This window comes from Vulpes lagopus, chromosome 1 (assembly GCF_018345385.1).
Source record: "Vulpes lagopus strain Blue_001 chromosome 1, ASM1834538v1, whole genome shotgun sequence".
Taxonomy (NCBI): Eukaryota; Metazoa; Chordata; class Mammalia; order Carnivora; family Canidae; genus Vulpes; species Vulpes lagopus.
Genome location: NC_054824.1, coordinates 12,198,478 through 12,219,604, shown reverse-complemented (window position 1 = coordinate 12,219,604; position 21,127 = coordinate 12,198,478). Strand labels below are relative to the sequence as shown.

Sequence of the window (21,127 nt, the reverse complement as noted above, 5' to 3'; positions counted from 1 at the left end):
TTTTTTCAAAACTCCAAATAATATACAAAGTATATACATTTAAGAGTACTCTGATATTAAAACGTGATACTCATATCTTCTTTAAGATATTTATGAATGAAAAAATAGAAGATTAACTTAAATCTCTATACTACCAAACATCTGGTACATTCCTGTTAAAGTCAGTATCAAAGCAACAATGGCTCTTACTACTATTACTATTCATTACTGTTCTACGATTTATTTTTTGCTAATGCAATAAATAAGATAAATAAATGAGATTAATAAGCTAGAAATGAAAATAGTTATTATTATATACATATTATGTATGATCACCTAGCAATAAATCTCAAGAGTCAACTAACCACTAACCATAAATAATTTAAAAAATCTATAAAATGGTAAGTTAAAAAGTCTATACAAATAATATACAAAAAGTAAAAATAATATATGAATAAAAATAAAAAATTTTCTTCACTGTCCTAAAAAAAAGCCTGACTAAACATAAAGCCTTAACATACTACAGTTGTCAATTATTTACACATTATACTAAGTTATCCATAAATCAAATTCAATCCAAACATAATTATATAATCTGTGAAACTCAACACATTAATTCTAAAATTAATATTGCAGATTAAAGGGCTAAGAATAGCCAAGAAAATCTTGAAGATCAGATTTTTTGGCATGAAATTAATCATATTTTAATATATCTCTCGGAAATATATTTTTTCAGCATTGATTTTTTATACTTTTCATCATTTATTTCTATTTTTATTATTTAGCATGTCATTTTTTTCATATCATTTTTTTTTACTGATCTATGGAAGTTCCTCATAGATTAGTGGTAGTACATTTTGTTTATTGTATATAGAAAATGCAATGGTAACCTACCATTCTGGCTTGTCACTTAACTTAGTTTATAATGTCTTTTCTCAGGAAGATGGTTTTAATTTTCCTTCAAGACTTTTGAAGAGATTTTGCATTTTGCTTGGGGAAGACTTCTGTATTCCATGATTATGTGTTATGGTATTTGTATTGTTTGGGAAATTATTAAGATTTTTGGCTTAATACAAGGTCCAATTATGCCACTATTTTATAGGTCTTGAAAAATAAGTGCATTTTTAAAATATTATACAGACTTAATGATTGATGCCTCACATTGATTTTGTCTAAAAAACTCATTACATAATTTTTCTTTGTAATTTGAGGACCATAACTGTTCAGTGTACACAATTTTAATGACTACAGCATCTTCTTTGTAATGTGTCACAACAGTATCATAAAATTTCATTGTAAGAACTACATTATTCAATCTTTTTTTAAAAAAAAATAAAAGATTTTATTTATTCTCAGAATATTTATGTATTCTGTGTGAGAGACACACACAAGAGAGGAAGAGACATAGGCAGAGGGAGGAGAGGAGGGAGGAGAGGCAGGCTCCATACAGCCAATGTGGGACTCGATCCCGGGACTCCAGGATCATGCCCTGAGCTGAAGGCAGAGGCTCAACTGCTGAGCTACCCAGGCGTCCCAACATTTGTTCAATCTTAACTAGAATTTATTTTCTTCCTATTGCTTCTTAAACTTGTTGCTATTTTCTTTCTTTAGTTCATTTTTATGTTGCTAAGTAAAATTATCAATGTTTTTTAAGATATCATGATTAAATTGATCAGTTTCCAATTTTTTGCATATTTAAAAATGCATTTATTATCCATTTTTTTCTATTGAGGTGTAAGTGAAATACAGTAAAACACACAAATCTTTTTTTTTTTTTTAAGATTTTATTTATTTAGTCATGAGACACACACACGGGGGGGGGTAGAGAGAGAGAGAGAGAGAGAGAGAGAGAGAGTCAAGACAAAGGCAGAGGGAGGAGAAGCAGGCTCCATGCAGGGAGCCTAATGTGGACTCGATCACAGGACTCCAGGATCACGCCCTGAGCTGAAGGCAGATGCTTAACCTCTGAGCCATCCAGGCGTCCCAAAACACACAAATTTTAAGTGTACATTTCAATCAGTTTTAGAAATGCATATGCCTATGTGACTGACACCCTTATATACATTTATATCACCTCAGAAATGTCACTCAAACCCCTTCTTCCCCAATTTCCCCATCATCGCAAAGTGGCCACTCTACTAGTGATTTTATCACAGATTAATTTAACTAGTCTATAATTTCATATGTATTCTTTGTTCTTTTTCCTTCAAATGTGTTTTTGAGATTAATCATGTTGATAGATTTAGCATTTTGTATTTATTTCTTGCTGAAAATACTCCATTTTATAGGTATACCATAGTTTGTCAATTCAGTCTCCAAACTGAGATATTTGAACTTCTATTTTACCATTTTTATTTCTGGATCTAATTTTTTAATTTATTACAGGATAAATTTCCAACTTGCATGTTCCTGATGAGGAAAGCATGATTGGCCAGATACCTTTTCAGGTGGTAGTTTAGTTATCCTAATATTTATCCGTTGTGTTAATTCTGCACCTTGTCTTGCTTGTTGCAGTTGTTATTATTGTTGTTGTCTTTACGCTTGGAATTTTTTCTGAACTCTGCTGACAAGAATGTTCAATTTCTTAGAAATCTTTTTAAATTTAGATTGGACTTTGGGTTTCTTTGTTTGGTTCCTCTTTCTCTTCTCCTCTAACTTCTTAGTGTTTTCCAGAAATAATTTACATTCCCACATTCACTCATGGCTCCAGTCCAATACTTACATAGATTTTTAAAAATCTTTCTATCATTTCAGTGGGAATTGGATAAGGGAGCAAAGAGAAAGTTATTCATTCCATTTGCTCTTTTTAAACAACAAGCTACCTCCTCATTGCATGCTCCTTATTACTTTTTATTGCAATTTCCTATGAACACGTCTTACCTTTCATTATCCAATGACCTCAGTGAGTATAAAGCCATGTTTATCTTTTTTAAAAAAACACTTTAGGGGCACGTGGGTGGCATAGTCAGTTGAGTATGGACTAGGTTTCAGCTCAGGTCATAACCTCAGGGTCCTGGGATCAAGCTCTGCCTTGGGCTCTATGCTCAGTGTAGAGTCTGCTTAAGAGTCTCTCTCCCTCTCCATATGCTCCTCCCCGCTCTCTCCCTCTCTCAAATAAATAAATAAATCTTAAAAAAAATACTTTATTGATGTATGTATTGACATATAAAAAGCTGTACATATTTAATGACTACAATTTGATGAGTTTGGAGATAAGCATACACCTTGAAACCATAATATATATATGTATATATATTACATTATATTATACTATTATATTATATATATAATGGATACAATGGAATATATTGTATCAATATAATGTAATTGGAATATTACTCAACCATAAAAAAGAATGAAATCTTGCCATTTTCAATGGTGTTGATGGAGCTAGAGTATATCATGCTAAGCAAAAAAAGTCTGTCAAAGATAAGTACCATATGATCTCACTCATATGTGTAATTTAAGAAACAAAACAGTTGAAGAGGGGCACCTGGGTGGCTCAGTGGTTGAGCATCTGCCTTTGGCTCAGGTCGTGATCCTGGAGTCCTGGAATCAAGTCCCACATCAGGCTCCCTGCAGGGAACCTGCTTCTAAAATCTGCCTGTCTCTGCTTCTCTCTCTGTGCGACTCTCATGAATAAATAAATAAAATCTTAAAAATAAAAAAAAAATAAACACATGAACATAGGAGAAGGGAAAAAACAAGAAGGAAGCAAACCATGAAAGACTCTTAACCATAAAGAACAAACTGAGGGTGGCTTCAGTGAAGGTGGGTGGGGTAATGGGCTAAATAAATGATGGATATTAGGAGGGCATTTGTTGTAAAGAGCACTAGATGTTACATGTAAGTGATGAATCACTGAATTCTACTCCTGAAACTAGTATTACACTACAGGTTAACTACCTAGAATTTAATTAAAACTTGAAACAACAACAAAAAAGAGAATAATATAAATGATAGAAGGAAAATGTCAATAGTTTGTTATTTACCATCCTTTAGGAGAAAATAGCATATTTTGGGAGCTTTATGTTTCAAGAGAGAATTTGGGAACATTCAGATGACATTATCTTTATACAAATTGTTGACATAGAACTTTATGTTGTTATAGTTGTCTCCTTGCTATTTTTACCCCCAAGATGATGTTATAAAGGATTTATCTAAGGTAATCATGTGGCAAGACCATTTTGTGTATGTAAAAGTCTAATTTGTTGATTAATTTTTTTTATTTACTATGCTCCTTTGCTTTCTTTTTTATAAGGATTTTGATTGTTTAATAACAATTAAAAAGGGCATCAAATGTGGGTCACAAGAAGCCAAAACGTTCAAAAGAATGACTAAGAGAAGCCCTTGTATACATTTTTGATTATGAAAGATTAGGATACAGATGTATAGTAGCAAATTTCTTCTTATTATAGGAATTATAGGGTAGGGATTATATATATGTACACTTGGTAGTGTGTAGGGAATATATATATATATATTATATACATGCACACATACTTACTTAGATGGCCCTTGTGTATTTACACAAATAAATACACAAGTAAAACTTTATTATTTAACAGTAATAGCCTCAATATATATCTATGTAGTTCATTTCAACTAATTTGTAGTAAGAACAGAAATGAGACATTAGACTTGTCAGTAAACATGCTAAGGCATATTCCCTAAAATAAGTGATAGTCATGTTAGCAATATGACTGTGTAAATTGTTCAACCAAATTTATAGAATAAACTACTTTAAAGGATATTTGTGGTTTCTAGCTAAATCCTACTCTGGTCTAAGCATGTGAAACCCTCCAAAACTCTCTGACAAGTGATCTTACTATCTCAAATTGAGTGATTACAAGCATTAGCAGAGTAACTGAAGTCATTGTTGCCATGTGTGATATCATTCTGCCTATTGTGAACTGAAATCACTTCCGTTTAAACGGTATTCATTGCCCCTTGCCATACTTCAACTCTTTAAAGCCTGTTGTAATGAATTGCAGGGGGAGAATCACAAAATGTCTCCCATAGTGAAAATAATATTACACTTTTCCATCAATAACCATGCCTACACTGATTAATATCTTCTCTTCATATATATATTTTTGTTTCAAATATGAAATATAACTACTTTTGGCCTCAGTTACATATATATATATATACCTTGTAAAACACATTGTTTGGATTTGATTTCTAAAACATATTTTTGCTGTGTCTGAGTAAACTTGGGAAAGGTAAACGCAAAATTATTTTTTTGCATGACAAAACTAATTCCCAAAATTAAAATTAAGATAATTTCCAATATATTTGGGCTATAACAATTATGAGACCATGTGAATTTTACATATTCTTTATTGGATGAACTTGGTTATTCTTTTATTTATATGAACATTGTTTTCTCCATTTTAACATTACTACTTTATTTTCCTCTTATGTAAAAATTACTAAATTGTGTTAAGTAATTAAATCTAGCAGTATATTTAATCTTCACTTGTGATTTGATCTGAGTAGCCAAGGTCTTTTAGATAAAATTTAGGCTCTCTAAATGTAGATTTTTTTTCCTTACACATATTGCAAATATACCAAAACTTTCATACATTTTTATTACTAAAAGAAAAAGAAAAATCATTTGATGATACTTGCTCTGTGTCAGGAACAATTCCAAAATCGTGACCTACATTAATACATTTAATCCTCTCAAGAGATGTATGAGATACGTGCTGTTATTTTCACATTTTATAGATTTGAAATGGCAACAGGGAAGCTAAATAACTTTCCTAAGGTGACATAACTGGTGTAGTTTGGCTAATAGCAGTCTGTTTCACTGTCCAAGCTATAGTCACTTCATTATACTAAAGATTTTTACATTCAATTCCTATGAAAAACAAACAAGCTTGACATGACCACTGTATGATCTCTTCCCTTCCCTTCCTTGCTACTATTTTGAATTTGAAGGTAACATTTAATTAACAAATTAATTTGGTATTTTGTAAGAAATGGACAGTTCTAAATTAATGATTCTGAAAAACAGAAAGCCCCTCTAGATAAACATAGCCTATAAATCATGAACTGTTTACTATTTTTTTTTTATCTAGTAGAGTTTGTTGCATATAATTGCAAAATAAATACCCGTCATCATCATAGCTCTTCCTGGCAGTTTTGGAGAGGTTAATGTATTTCTGACAATGGAAATTTACAGGAGGAGTAAAAGCACAATTTAATCTGAGTACCAGGCATGAAGTTAAACATTTATAAACTATAGTGGATCGGTATTGCATAGATTAAAATCAGGAAGAGTATTCTAACAATTAGATATTCAAGTCTGATTGAATATTTTTAGGAAATAAAATAAAATAAAATAATTGGCACTATTAATCTTATTAACAATTTTTGGTCTCGATTCTGTTAATTTTTTAATGAAATATGCATAGTTTTTTAGAATAAAGATAACCATTTGAACTGAAGATTTAATATAGTTAAACATTATCTTGTTATAACCCTTATCCTCTATTACAGGGAAGAATCAAGGTTTATAGCCCTCAATATTTAGCAATTATGTAAATTGACTATTAGAACTATTACAAATGGTTTTCATGGTAGACAACAAAAACATTTTTTAATACTCTTCATGTTGTTGAGGCGCCTGGGTGGCTCAGTCGGTTAAGTATCCAACTCAACTTTTGCTCACGTCATGATCTCATGAGTTGTGAGAATAAGCCCCAGACTGAGCCCTGTGTCCAGCTCCATGGAACTGGAAGTCTGCTTGAAGATTGTCTCCCTCTGCCCCTTCCCCTACTCTCTCTCTTCCTCTTTTTAAATAAATAAATAAATCTTAAAAAAATACCCTTAATATTGTCTTTTGATTACAAGTTTTTTCATTTTTTAAAGTTTCACTTACCATTTTATTATCTTTCATTATTATTTCTGTGTCTTGAGAAATTTTTCCCTATGCACATAGTTGAGAAGATAATCCCCACATATTTTCTTCTAGGAGACTTGTATTTTTAGTTATGTTTTATTTATGGTGTTTTAAACTAACTTTTTGTATCATGTGAGATAGGGGTTGAGATTCATTAATTTTAATATGGTCATCTAGTTCTAGCACCAATCACTGAAAAGATTTTCCTCCTTCATTAGGTTATTTATTTATTTATTTTTAAGGATTTTATTTATTTATTCATGAGAGACAGAGAGAGAGGCAGAGACATAGGCAGAGAGAGAAGCAGGCTCCCCTCAGGGAACCCAATGTAGGACTCAATCCCTAAACTCCAGGATCAGGCCCTGAGCTGAAAGCAGAGCTTAATGGCTGAGCCATCCAGACATCCCCTCCATTAGGTTATTTAATGCATATGTGGGAAATCAATGAATTATAAAAGCATGTAAATAATTTTATACTTAAATACCATACTGTTTCAATAATTGTTAGGTTATATTAAGTATTGAAGTCAAGTAGAGTTGGTCTAACTATTGTTCTAGTTTAGGACTCGTTCATGACCCTTAGCTTTTCACATTTTTATATATACTTTAAAAGCACTCAAACTTAATTCCTTTAAAAAGGCCCTCAGAAATTTAGTTTGGAATTGCTAATATTAAACCTGCACATCAATTTACAAATAATTGAGTTTTTAACAATATTCCATCAACTAATCCATGGACATTATAAATCTTAATATTTTGTGATTTTCAATGGAGAGATATATCACATATTTTGTTAAATTAATCTGCATTTTATTTTTGTCACTATTGTAAATAAATTGTTGTTTGTATGCATAAATACAACTACTGTTAATATACTAAGATGCAGGGGATCCCTGGGTGGCTCAGCAGTTTAGCGGCTGCCTTTGGCACAGGGCATGATCCTGGGGTCCCAGGATTGAATCCCACATGGGGCTCCCTGCATGGAGCCTGCTTCTCCTTCTGCCTGTGTCTCTGCCTCTCTCTCTCTCTCTCTCTCTCTGTGTCTTTCATGAATAAATAAAATCTTTAAAAAATTATATACTAAGATGTATGTAGTTTGTATACTGAATTTTATCTGTGACCTGGATAAATTTGCTTATTAGTTCTGGTACTCTGATTATAGATTCTTTAGGATTTTCTACATGAACAATTTTGCTTTTTGTGGATAAAATCTGTTTTCTATCTCTGCAATTTTTGTGTCTTTTATTAATTCCTCATGACTTATTGCATGGACAGGAGCTGTAGGTACGATGGTGAATAGAAGTGGTGAGAGTGGACAGTCTTACCTGGTTCTTGATCTTAGAGGGAAAGGGTCTAATATTTCATGATTTATGTTTGATGTTAAATGTAAGTATTTTGTATGTGCCCTTTATTATATTTCAGAATATTTTTTACATTTCTAGTTTGCTGATAGTTTTTATCAAGCATGGGTATTAAAAAGTTGTCAAAGGCTTTTTTCTGCCTGTATTGAAATTTTTTTTATTTTTTTTCTCTTTGGCATATATATTAACTTCCATTGTTTTATTTTCAAATATTTTTCTTTATGTTTATATTAACATAAATTAAGTTTGGTTAATTTTAAAACAATTTCATACTCACAGAATAAACTTAGCTTGGTTATACGGTAGTATCCTTTTTATATGTTGTCAGATTTGTTTTGCTAAGATTTGTTTAGTATTTTATCTATATTTATAGGATGAAGCCCCAGTTAGTTATGATGTATTATTATTTTTTATTTCTTGATGGATCTGATTTAATAATGTTTTAGTAAAGGATTTATGCATGATGTTATGGGGGATTGTTATATGTATTTTGTTCTTATCATGCCTTCATTGACTTTGAACTCAATGTTGCTTGGCTTCAATAAACAAGTAGAAAACTACTCTCTAAACTTTCTAAGGTGTGTAAAGTTTGTTTGTTTTAATGCTTGTTAGAATTTATAATTAAACACTCCCCTCACATGGAAGACTCCTAACTCTGGGAAACAAACTAGGGGTGGTGGAAGGGGAGGAGGGCGAGGGGTGGGGGTGACTGGGTGGTGGGCACTGAGGGGGGCAAATATATGTTGGCAAATTGAACACCAATAAAAAATAAATTTATTATAAAAAAAAACACTACCCTCCTGGAGTTTTCTTTGAAAGACATTTTGTTGCAGCTGCTTTTAAAATGCATTATTTTATTTTTTACATTAGGCTATTCTGATTTTTGGGGGGAAGACATTTTGTTGCAGCTGCTTTTAAAATGCATTATTTTATTTTTTACATTAGGCTATTCTGATTTTTGGGGGGAGATTAATTTTGATAAATTGCTTTCAGTGACTATGTCGATATATTCTAACTTGTCAAATTTATTGATTTAAAGTTATTTATAAAATTTCCTTTGCTTATATTTAAAATCTGAAGGATCCATATTTCTATTTCATTCTCATTATTAGTAATTTGTGTTTCTTTTCTTTTTTTATACTAACTTGTTAGATTGTATACTTTTTTAATTAATTGTTTAAAAGAACCAACTTCTTAAAAAATATCTCTACCATTTGGCTATGTCTTAATTTCTTGATTTCTAATGTTAGTGTAAATTTATTTCTATGTAATTACTTTATAAGTTTATATATTATCTTTAACATTTAGTACATTTAGTAAAAACAGTTTGCAATTTTTGAAGAATGCATGTATTCCTTTTTGAACAACGGGTTAGTTATAAATGTGGTGTTTAGCTAATAGCATTTGTGGCTTTTCTAGACATTTTAGTAAGAATCATTTTTATTTTTATTCAGTTTTCTGGAAATATCAAGAATTGCTTTATTGGCCAGCATATAGTCCATCTTTGGGAACAGTCCATGTGGACTTGAAAATATTATTATGCAATTTTGGGGTGAAATGTCTGTAAGACTCAATGAAACCAAGAATGTTGATAGTGGTATGTAACTTTACCTCATATTTCTCCACTTTTTTCAATAAAATAATGAGAGAAGCATGTTAAAATCTTCAGCAATGACTGTGGGTTTTATTTCTCATTCTACTTAAGGTTTTATCTTTGTATTTACTATGAAGCTCTAGTACTAGCCAAACACACATATATTATTGATTATTGTCTGCCTGATAAATTGACCTTTCATTATAAAATTTCCCTTTCTATCTATGGTAATACTCCATTATTGAAAGTCTATTTTATCTAACACTGATACAGTGGCATCATTTTTTATATACTTACTATTTGATACAGTGTAATTATTTTTCTTCTTTGTCAATCTTTCTAAGTCTCTATTTCTAATATGTGTCTATATTTAATGTGGATCTTGCTTTTAATTCGATCTGACAATTTTATCAATTTTATCTTTCAATTGCAGTCTTCATTCTCTATTTTATGTAAAAGTTGACATAACTGGGCTTAGATCTACAATTTTGTTCTTTTTAATTTTTCTTGATAAATTTATTTGTGCATTTGGGTTTGTTCAGATTTCAATTTCAGTTCATCATACAAACTCTGCTATTATTAAAATCATCTCAATAACATATGTATGCCTGTGTCAAACCCACTCTTCCTTCCCTTTTTACCCAGACCAGGAAATTACTCCTGGACTTTAAAGTGGCAGCAAGGTTTGGTTCCCCTACCAATGGCTCATCCATCTCTGGAACTTAATTTATTAGCCATATGAGAATATGTTAAGGAAACCTAACTCAAAATTGGAGTCAGGAAGCCATGAAAGGAGAGCTGTCAAGCACATACCATTCTGTGTAGTTCGCGTAGTCCAGCAGAAAGAGGGAAGGTTTACTCTTAGGGCAATAGCAGGCTATAGATACACTGCAATAGTCAGCTGCCCTGGCCTGCACCCAATGAGAGGGCACCACCACTTCCAATTGTCATTTTCTTCCAATGAACTTTTCTTTAAAAGAACCTCTCCCAATTTCCTCTTTTCATCTATAAAAGGAAGCTCTCCTCTGTTCTCTAGACTTGCCTATAGTTCACCACAGTTTGCTTGTAATTGTAATTAAATTGTAATTCCTCTGTTATTTCCTAATAAACTTTATTTTACTGGCTAAATTGCTTACCTATTTCTTTTAAAAGGTCGACAGCCATATATACAGCTTTTAAATAACTTGAAACAAATACATTATTTTCAAGTATATCTTGTCCTTTCTTATTGCTACCAGAGCTATGGTCTTTTGTGACTTTCTACATTATAATCAGACATGAGTATCTTATAATGAGATATCTCCTCCAGCAATTTTTAAAAGAAAGTTGTTGTATCTTATAGACAAACAAATAAAATGAAACAGAGTTTATAGTCATACAGCCCTGGGCTTGTCTCTTAGTTTCTTCATTTTCTACCTGTGACATGGAGAAGTTACTTAATTTTCATAGCTTCAATTACTATACCTATAAATCCTATTTCTTACAACCAACCATATATGATTATGAATATTAAATGAGATCTTATATGTAAATTACTCAGACTATTCCTAGACTGTGGTAGAAACTCAACAAATATTGAACTTTTGTGCATACATAAATTTAGATAATTCTGCATAAGTTTATATCATAAAGTAAATACAAAAATATTACCTTTTCTAAAACTTAAAATTGATCAAAGTCTCATGCCACTCTGTGCCCCATGCCCACAACTGTGGTAGGGCATGAGCAATGGCAAGGCCCTGCTCAGCCTTCCTGCCCAGCTCCTCCACAGCCTCTACAGGCACACGTAGCCACACCCACACCCGTAGCTGTCCACATCCACGTGTCTTCTCACACCTTGTCAGTAGGCAGTGCCCAGGCTGAAGAAGCAATTCCACAAAGCCACTCAGAAATGAGTGAGAAGTGTGGAGGGATAGAAGGAACCAAGTTAGATGATGACTTCAAAGAGATGGAGGGGAAAGTTGGAGTCACCATCAGGGCTGTGATGGAAATAATTATCAAAACAACGGAATACCTTCAAGCAAACCCAGCTTCTAGAGCTAAACTGAGTATGACCAACACCATGTCAAAAATCTGCATCCAGGAGAAAAAGCCATGTATATCCAGGCAGAAGTGCTGCTGGCAGAGGCCATGCTCAAGTTTGGAAAAAAGTTTGAGATGATTGTAACTTTTACCTAGCACTTGGTAAGGTGGAGAAGCCATTCAAAATCTCTTGGGGGTTTAAGACTCTTTGGTCATGGAAGTGAAGTGGAACTTCATTGACTTTCTTCAGAACTTTCTTGGCACAGAGCTGAGGGAAATTCAGCATCATCTATAGAGGTTGGATGGTTGAAGCCTGGACTTGGATTATGAGAAGAAAAGACAAGGCAAGATTCCAAATGAAGAGCTCCAGGAGGATTGTGAGAAATTTGGTGAGTCTCAAAAAGTTGCTGAGCATGTTCAACAGGTGAGCCAGCTTTCTGCGCTCTTCCAAGCCCAGCTGGAGTACCATAAGTGGACAGGCCAGATCCTGCAGCAAGTTACCCTCAGATTGGAAGAAAGAATAAGACAAGCTTCACCTCAGCCTACGGGGAATATATTTTTTGTTCTAAAAATATAAGTATTCATGTTAATTCTCTTTAGATTAATTCAAAAAGAAAATCCCTGAAATTATATTTTTGATACTAACATTGAAATAAAGTATTATCCTCATTGTTAAATATATCTTTACTTCATCTATCTCTCTACTTTTCGCCCAGCCTTTATTGGAAATAACATATTCTCATTTTCTGATCATAAAATATTTCAACCCCTAAGTCAAACCTACTATGACATATCAAAAATATTTTTCTTGGGATGCCTGGATGGCTTAGCACTTGAGATCTGCCTTAGGCTCAGGGTATGATCCCAGGATCCTGGATTGAGTCCTGCATCGGACTCCCTGTGGGGAGCCTGCTTTTCCCTCTGCCTCTGCCTCTCTCTGCGATCTCATAAATAAAAAAATCTTCAAAAATATTTTTCTTTAATAATTTAAGTAGAATATTATTATATTTATTTGTACATAGGAAAATTAATAGTTATGTTTTAAGACAACAAAACAACAATTAACATTTGTAACAAGGAAGTCAGTTAACAGACGTAAATATGGTTGAGGATATATTTCCTTAGGAAGGTGGACTTATGTGTACTTAAAATCTGAATTTGCCTTATTAAAGATATTAGTGGAACAAGCAATTGAACATTTGAATTTCACATGTCTTCATTTCAGAATAGATATATGGTTATAATGAAAACTGCTGTCATAGTAAAATGACTCCATACTGGTCTGCAAATGGAAATATAAAAACAATTGAAATTAAGAACTACATTTTTTTTCTGTGTCTGGCAATTCAACATACTTGCATGTATTTGTTTTCATGCAGATACAGACAAAAACCACACATGTTTTTGGTTACGGTATCAGAGTAACAGCTAAACCAAGAACACTTGCTTTGAAGTACATAGTTCAGATATGTCTCTTTAACAATTTAGAAGGTCATTTTAATTCAGAATTATCTAAGGACACATAGTATTAAATAACAATAAGCAAGCATTGCATAATGAAGAATATGTACTAATACTTAATTATGCATATGTATTTGAGTATGAATCTGTATACTTAGTAAATTACTGTAGGTATGTACTTATAAATAGCATGTGTGACTGGGTTAAGAATCCTCTCTTCCAGCTAATGGGCTCCTGACATCTTTTGTCAAACTCTGGCAACTTTACACTCTGCATATGGGGGCAGCAATGTATTTGGAAGCAAGGGCACACTAATTGATTTTTCCTAAAACTGATTATAGAGCACACACATGCTTTTTATTAACTTTACATGTTTACCTCTAGTGACTTTAGCATGCAAAGTGTGATACTCTTCTACTACTCTTTTTTCCCACCACCCAGGGAGCAACACGTTTCGCAGCCATTACAGACAAGTGAAGCCAGAAATTTCCTTCATTCTGATTAAAATTCTCTTTTTTTTAGTTCTCATACTTCTGTTTCCTTCTGGATTCATTTTGATTATTTCTAATCTTAGTGATAATGTTTTGATTATTCTCTATTTATAGCTATAACCCTTCAGAGGTTAATTCTTAAAGTGCAGATGTTATGTCTTACTTGTAAACTTCAGTAATCATGTTTCTAATGATACAGCTGTTTTAAATATTCAACTTTTAAGCTTACATATTTTACAAATTTTTGAAAGAACAGCTTCAAGAGACTTATTTCAAACTCAACAGGCACTTGTCAACCTGATTTTGGTGTAGGGCAGTCTTTTTATGTATAATATTTCATTTATTCTTCATAAACTCTATGACAAAAGCATTGATAATCATGTTTCTCATATTAGATGTGAACCTACTGCCCTGAAATTTTAACTCATCTGAAAACCTGTGAGTACTCACTACTGTGCTGTTGTATATATATATATATATGGCTTTATGATTACAAAGGGGATATCCTAAGTAAACCATTGTACAAAAATAGCCACTGCACTACTAAAATGCTTCTTTCTAGATATTTTGCTAAATAGTTCTTGCAACAAATTATTCTACTGCAAATGAATTGTCTATCCTGAGGCTATTTTAATTCCTAATACCAGCACTGTACTGACATACTAAATATTATGAGTTCCTATTGTCTCCTTCTGTTACTGCTTTGCTAGGTTTTCTTGTTTCATTATGATAAATCTACCACATATGGAAATAGTTTCCTCTTGCATGTATGCACACACATTCACACACATGATGGGACATGTGTACATGCACACAAATTCACACACACACACACACACACTTCTTATTTTTTTGATCAAAATATTTGGATATAGTGAACTAGGTTAGGAGAAATCCAGTCTCCTTTGGGTAAAACCCCGCAGATATTTGATAAATACTACAATAAACCTTAAGTCAACACTTAGTTTAAAATGGAACATACTCTATAAAGTTGAAGCTTATGAAGAACAAAGCAAATGTAAACAATATTCCAGATCTCCGGCCAACTAAAATTTCACTGACATCTTGTAGGTGGAGAAAAAAGTCAATAATCTCTATAAATCTTACTGACTTCATACCAGAGGGACAGCATCATTTATTAAAATGCTGAGGAGTTGATAATGATGATGATGATAAGCAAAATGGATAATAGTGTCTGGGATTTTGGAGGCCTTCCACCTACACTTTCTGCATGTATAAAGAGAAAAGCAAGCATCTGGCATACCAGATGGTTTATATTTGTGATGCCCAAGGAAAAAAGACTATGGAAGACAGAAAGACATGTTCCTACTGATACTAATAGTTTGGTATTCAAATTATGCTATAAGCATTTTTTCTCTATAGGAGATTAATGTTACTATGCATCAAAAAGAAATTTTAAAAATGAACTCTTAAGGCAAGAAGCATAGTGAATATAGATGTATTGTTCTTTGAAAGAACTGAATTCCCTAATTATCTGAGGAGGTTTACTAGTTCTAACAGTATTATTTTTTCCAACTTCTGGCCAACCACAGCTCAGTGTAGAATGGCCCCTGTCAGTCTTCACTCTGCTCATGTTTCTTCCTTATTCAAAACATGACAGATTGATCACCCTTATTTTGTGACATATTTTAATGTTTGTCTAAAGAAGGATTGTCTCGCAAAATATATAGGCTACTATGTTCTCCAGTAGGTATTTGGCTCAGGGCACTTCTCAGGGCACACAAGTCCTGTATTTTAGCACCCATTGCCGAGTAAGACTCTTCCCTGGGAATTTTCTCAAACAATGGGATGCTTGAACACCAGCCACTTAGGCCATTCAAGAACACAAGGGGTCAAGCACAAAAGGGATTTTAGGTTCTTTTAAACATTTGATAAAAAGAAAATGAAGAGAAAATTGACCGAATTTGGTGAATTCAACACTAGACTTAGTGTGGTACGTAAGCCCAAATAATTCAAATTTTGAAGTGCAGGTAAATATTAGACTGTCATATGATATTTGGTTGAGGTAATATGGATAGATCCTCATGAGTGATGGTGACTTTCCTCTAGAAAAATCATTGTCAACATTCAACCATTCACAGAAGTAAGTGGTCAAGACTAAGGCAAAACATAGGCTAAGGCTGACAAGTAGGTTTAGTGTCAGGGGCAGTTTGGGCGAACACTCTGGCATAGACAAGTTTGGGGAAATTTCAAATTAGGGGATGAAACTTTCCTTAGTTACATGGAGCCAAGTCAGATGGAAGTAATGAGCCAGTCTTTGAAGAACAACTAAAGAAATAGTAATTCTCTGTTACTTACTGCATTATCTTTTCCTTCTATTCCTTAAAGTCTTGAAAATACTTTTAACCCAGTGTGTGCTGTGTTGTGGAGAACTAGGAAGTGCCTGTTCTCCATTCAGGACTAAGTGAAATCTTGTCATTCTTCTTCATCGTCTGCTCCTTTAATGCATTTGCTGTGGTTTATTGGCTAGGGTCTTTTTCTCAAATATTTTCCTCAGATGAGTTGCTTTGATCAGATATTCTCTGTCATTGTGATGATCTCATTTATCTTCCATCTACCCTGATAGAAGAATGATATCTTGGCTAGAGATAGGATTCTAGGATTGCAGTCATTTTTTTCTCAGTAGAGTATAGATTCTCCTATCTTTTCATCGGCTTTCAGAATTGAAGATGAGAAATGCAATCATTTTTTTTCCTCATTTTACAAAAAGTTTTCTTCTTCCGTAGGCTTATAATATTTTTTTTCTTTAGGAATAAATAATTTTAACCTATTTTAATCTTAAACTAAGCCTAAGTATTTATTCTTTTTTTTAAAGATTTTATTTATTTATTCTTGAGAGACACACACAGAGAGAGGCAGAGACATAGGCAAAGGGAGAAGCAGATGCCCCACAGGGAGCCTAACGGATTTGATCCCAGGACCCTGGGATTTTGACCTGCGCTGAAGGCAGACCACTGAGCCACCCAGATGCCCCATAAATATTCTTTTTAAAAAAAAAAAAATCAATTATTTTGACTACATAAACTAATTCTTCAGGCACAGGTCTGCCCTCTACTTAGGGATGTTTCTTTCCAGTATTTCCTGATTTTCTTCCTAGCCTTTTAACTACTTTTTTTTTTTCTTTTGAAAAACTTAATTTGCACAAATGAGAGCCCTTGAATTTATTGAACACATCATTACTCCCTTTCTCATAATTCCCTTTATTTTTTTCTCTTCTTTTTGAGATCATTTTAAAATTTCCTATTTTGTATAATTATTTCTAGCTTCAACAGTGTATATGTTTCTTTTTGGTTAAATTACAAATTTCTTATTTGTTTTTAGTTTGAACATATGTTCTTAACTTTTCAGGATATACTATTTTCTTAATATAAATCTTCATAAATGATACATATCTGTACCTATCTTTTTAATCCAACAATTTTGTTTTGCACTTCAAAGTCCATTTAATCTCTCTGGACATCATTTATCTCTTTAGCATAATGGAGTTAACACATCTTGACTGGACATCTTAAGATTGAATTTACTGTAGATGGTGAGAGGAGAAAATGATTCTTGTAAAGGCTTGTCTTGTATAGCAGGAGAAAAGTCAGCCAAAACTATTAATTCAACCTTTATTTAAAATGTTATGATATGGAAAAGGTCAAGTCAAGTGTTCTACAGGAAATCAGTGGCCTAAAGTATTAATGGGATAGATTGGAGAAAGTCAAAGTTGAATGTTGTTCTGATAATTGTTCAGTGTTCAATTTATTAAAGGTATGAGAAAAATAAGATTGTGTTAATTGTTGTAAGGAAGAATAAACAGTAAGACTTGCTAAGAGTCAATTTGGACTTAGAGGGGAAGGAATACAGGGTTGAGGTTAAGGTCTTTTGTGCATCAGTAAAAATTTTCATTTCTCCAGCATATTTCACACTTGTTTTCCAGCACAATTGAAGCATTAAGACAGGGAAAACTCAGACTAAACCTTCAGCACTATTGTGGCCTTTTGGACATCAAGGCCCAAAAGAACTACCAAAGTTGTAACTTTTTTTTTAAAAAAAGATTTTATTTATTTATTTATTCATGAGAGACAGAGAGGGAGAGAGAGAAATGCAGAGACACAGGCAGAGGGAGAAGCATGCTCCATGTAGGGAGCCCGAAGTGGGACTCAATCCAGGGACTGCAGGATCAGGCTCCGGGCTGAAGGCAGAAGCTAAACTGCTGAGCCACCAGGGCTGCCTCAAAGTTGTAACTTAATCTTCCTCTTTGTGATTAGAGATCCCTTATTATCAACTCTTCCAAAAACTCCTGTTTCCCTTACTGGATTCAATGGCTTTCTGTAGGGAATATCTTAGGAATATTCATAAGCATGGAAGGGAGCCCCTATCAATTCTCTCTACAGAGATCTATTTCAGTAGAATCTTTATTCATATTAATTTTCCTGCATTAAAACTGGCAAGTGTTTTAAAGATGGGTATATTAGGAAGAAAAGCTCACATTCTGTTCACTTGTTTGCAGATTTCACAATTCTTTTGTTTTTGTTTCTTACCTGATAATATGTTTGATGATTTCTTGTAAATGTTACCGTTTTGTTACTACTTATAACTCAAAAGACCTGGAAATGCATTAGTAAGTTGGCATCTCATATGCCAAAACGTTTGACTACATAAACAAATTGGAAATTAATAGTGATAACACATTAACTATTTGGAACTGAGAGGAAAATGTGGTTAAGTCATAAATCATATATTTCATTAAACAATCCTATGAGTTTTCTTGCCTTATGAAAAATATGTATTCATTTTAATAAAGTGCATTACTTAAGAATTAAAGATGGTGTCAAATGTCTCAAAGTAACAATTAAGTTTAAGTCATGGAGTGAAGAAAAATGAAGACAAAATAAAACAGAATAAAAATAAATCCATTTATTTATTTGTACTAAATATGGTTAGTATTTCATTTCTTACTTTTTATTTTGTCACATTAATGGAAAGTTTTTAATAAAATGCAGTGCTTCTAACATGGTGGATTTATTCTTTCCATCAATGGATGTCCAAAAGCTTTTACAATTTAAATGAATTTTTTTATGAGAACACATACACTATTTTACTTATACAAAAGAAAGAGATAAATATTTACCAGACTATAGGTGGCTACAATGACACTTTAAAGAGTCACAGAATATTATAAGTTTTTGTCCTTGACTTGACAAATAATTGCTAATTTTATGTTGTCAATAAGTATATTGTTATCATGGAATAATGCAAGATTAGAGTGAACATTTAAGACAGTAATTTTTAAAAATAACTGAGCATCAATGCCTATTATTTTAGTTAGTTAAGTTTACAGATTTTAATTAAGGTCATTTAATTAGCATTGTTTAGATAGTTCAAGAATAAAATATTTTATTATCATTCTATACTGAGCCTGGCATATTTCTGAGGACTACAACTGACCCTTGATCAATACAGGTATGAACCACATGGATCTGTTTATATGTGGATTTCTTTGGTAAATACAGTACTTACTGTAAATATATTTTCTCTTCCTTATGATTTTCTTCACATTTTCTTTTCTCTAGCTTACTTTATTATAAGACTCAGGATATAACACATATAACACAAAAATATGTGTTAATTGACTATGTTATCTGTAAGGATTTAGTCAGTAGTAGGCTATTCGTAGTTATATATTGGAGAGTCATAAGTTTTACATATATTTTCAACTGCATGGAGGCCTCACATTTATATTTTCATGTAACCTTAATTAGCTTGTTTTAGGGTCAGTATCAACATGCAGTCGTATGACGGTTAGGACTTTAACATATGAATTTTGAGGGACACAATTTGATTCAAGTCCCACCTTAAAATACATGCCAGAGATATTAAATGCAAGCTCACCATAGGATTTGCAACATTAGAATAATTTATAAATGGTTGAGGGGTTTAATTTAAAGTAAGTTTTAAATAGTTTCATGCATAGGTACCAGAACAAATATTGAATGAAGTTAAAAATCAGTCATTACAATACATTAAGATGTGCCATATTACTATGTGAACAGACTCCTGTGTAATAAAGATTGCTATGTAGATTTAAGAGAAAAAACTGACATGCATTTTTGTTACATTTTAAGATAATTTTTTAATTAAATTGTAAAAATATGATTTGGAGATTTTGCTATGTAATACACGTAGGTTATCTCATTAATTCAGAATTCCCAGAGGGGCACCTGGGTGGTTCAGTTGGTTAAGATGTGACTCTTGATTTCAGCTCAGGTCATGATCTCAGGGTCATGAGACTGAGCCTTGTGTCGGGCTCTGCACTTGGCATGGATCCTGCTTAAGATTCTTTCTCTTTCCCTCTCCCTCTGTCCCTCCTGCTCCCTGCTGTACACACTCTCACTCTCTCTAAAAAGAAAACAAAAACAAAGACAAAAATTTCAGAATTTCCAGAGATATTTTCATGCAAAACCAAATAACTTCTGGAGATGGGAGGAGGATGGGTGAAATATATGAAGGGGGGTTAAGAGTACACTCATAATGAGCATTGAGTAATGATGCATAGGATTGTTCAATCACTGTACTGTATGCCTGAAACTAATAGAACACTATAGGTTAATATACTGGAATTAAAATAAAAAACCTCATACAATTTTAAAAAGCTACAATAATTTCAGTCTTAGTCTGTGATTCTACTTCAGTTATACCTACCAGTGCCCAGTTTTCAATACTCTCACCTCCCAATTTTTAGATTTTGCTTATCTGCTTCTATTTATTTATAAATTCAGAAAATATATGTAATAGATACAATTTAAAGTTTTTAACATCTCCTGCTATTAAAGAGTCAGAGCTCAAAGTGTTACACAAAAATGAGAACAAGGGAATCTACGACTCACTGTCATTTGATAAATGCTATGAAAGAGGATAAAGGATGCATGATAAAAGCCCTTTAATATATTCAAGGATGACATTACTAAAGCAGTAAGCTTTGGCTGAATCTTAAGATCTATTGTTTAATAGGTAGAGGAGTATCCACACTCTGGCATGAAGTCTTGAGCAGGACAGCATGATTTGGGAGTACTGGTAGCATTATGAAGGAAGGACTCAAGGGTACAATAAAAGTAGGTAGAATGAAATAGGAGGTATCTTTAGTATTCTGGATAGCATATCCTCCTTGATTTTTCTATGTTACTCAAAATGACAGTTTTCCACCTCAATTCTTTTTATGTGGCCAGATTTTTAAAATTAATTAATCTCTGCTTGGCTGGAAAAATACCTGGATCCTAGATCCTCTAGGCTGTTTGTTCTTTAGC

General features: G+C 32.7%; 1 pseudogene; it reads left to right on the top strand.

Moving 5' to 3' along the window:
- The window catches only part of LOC121486353, an 89,300-nt pseudogene extending 76,858 nt beyond the window's left edge, over nt 1–12,442 (top strand).
- Nucleotides 12,443–21,127: the final 8,685 nt, after the last annotated feature.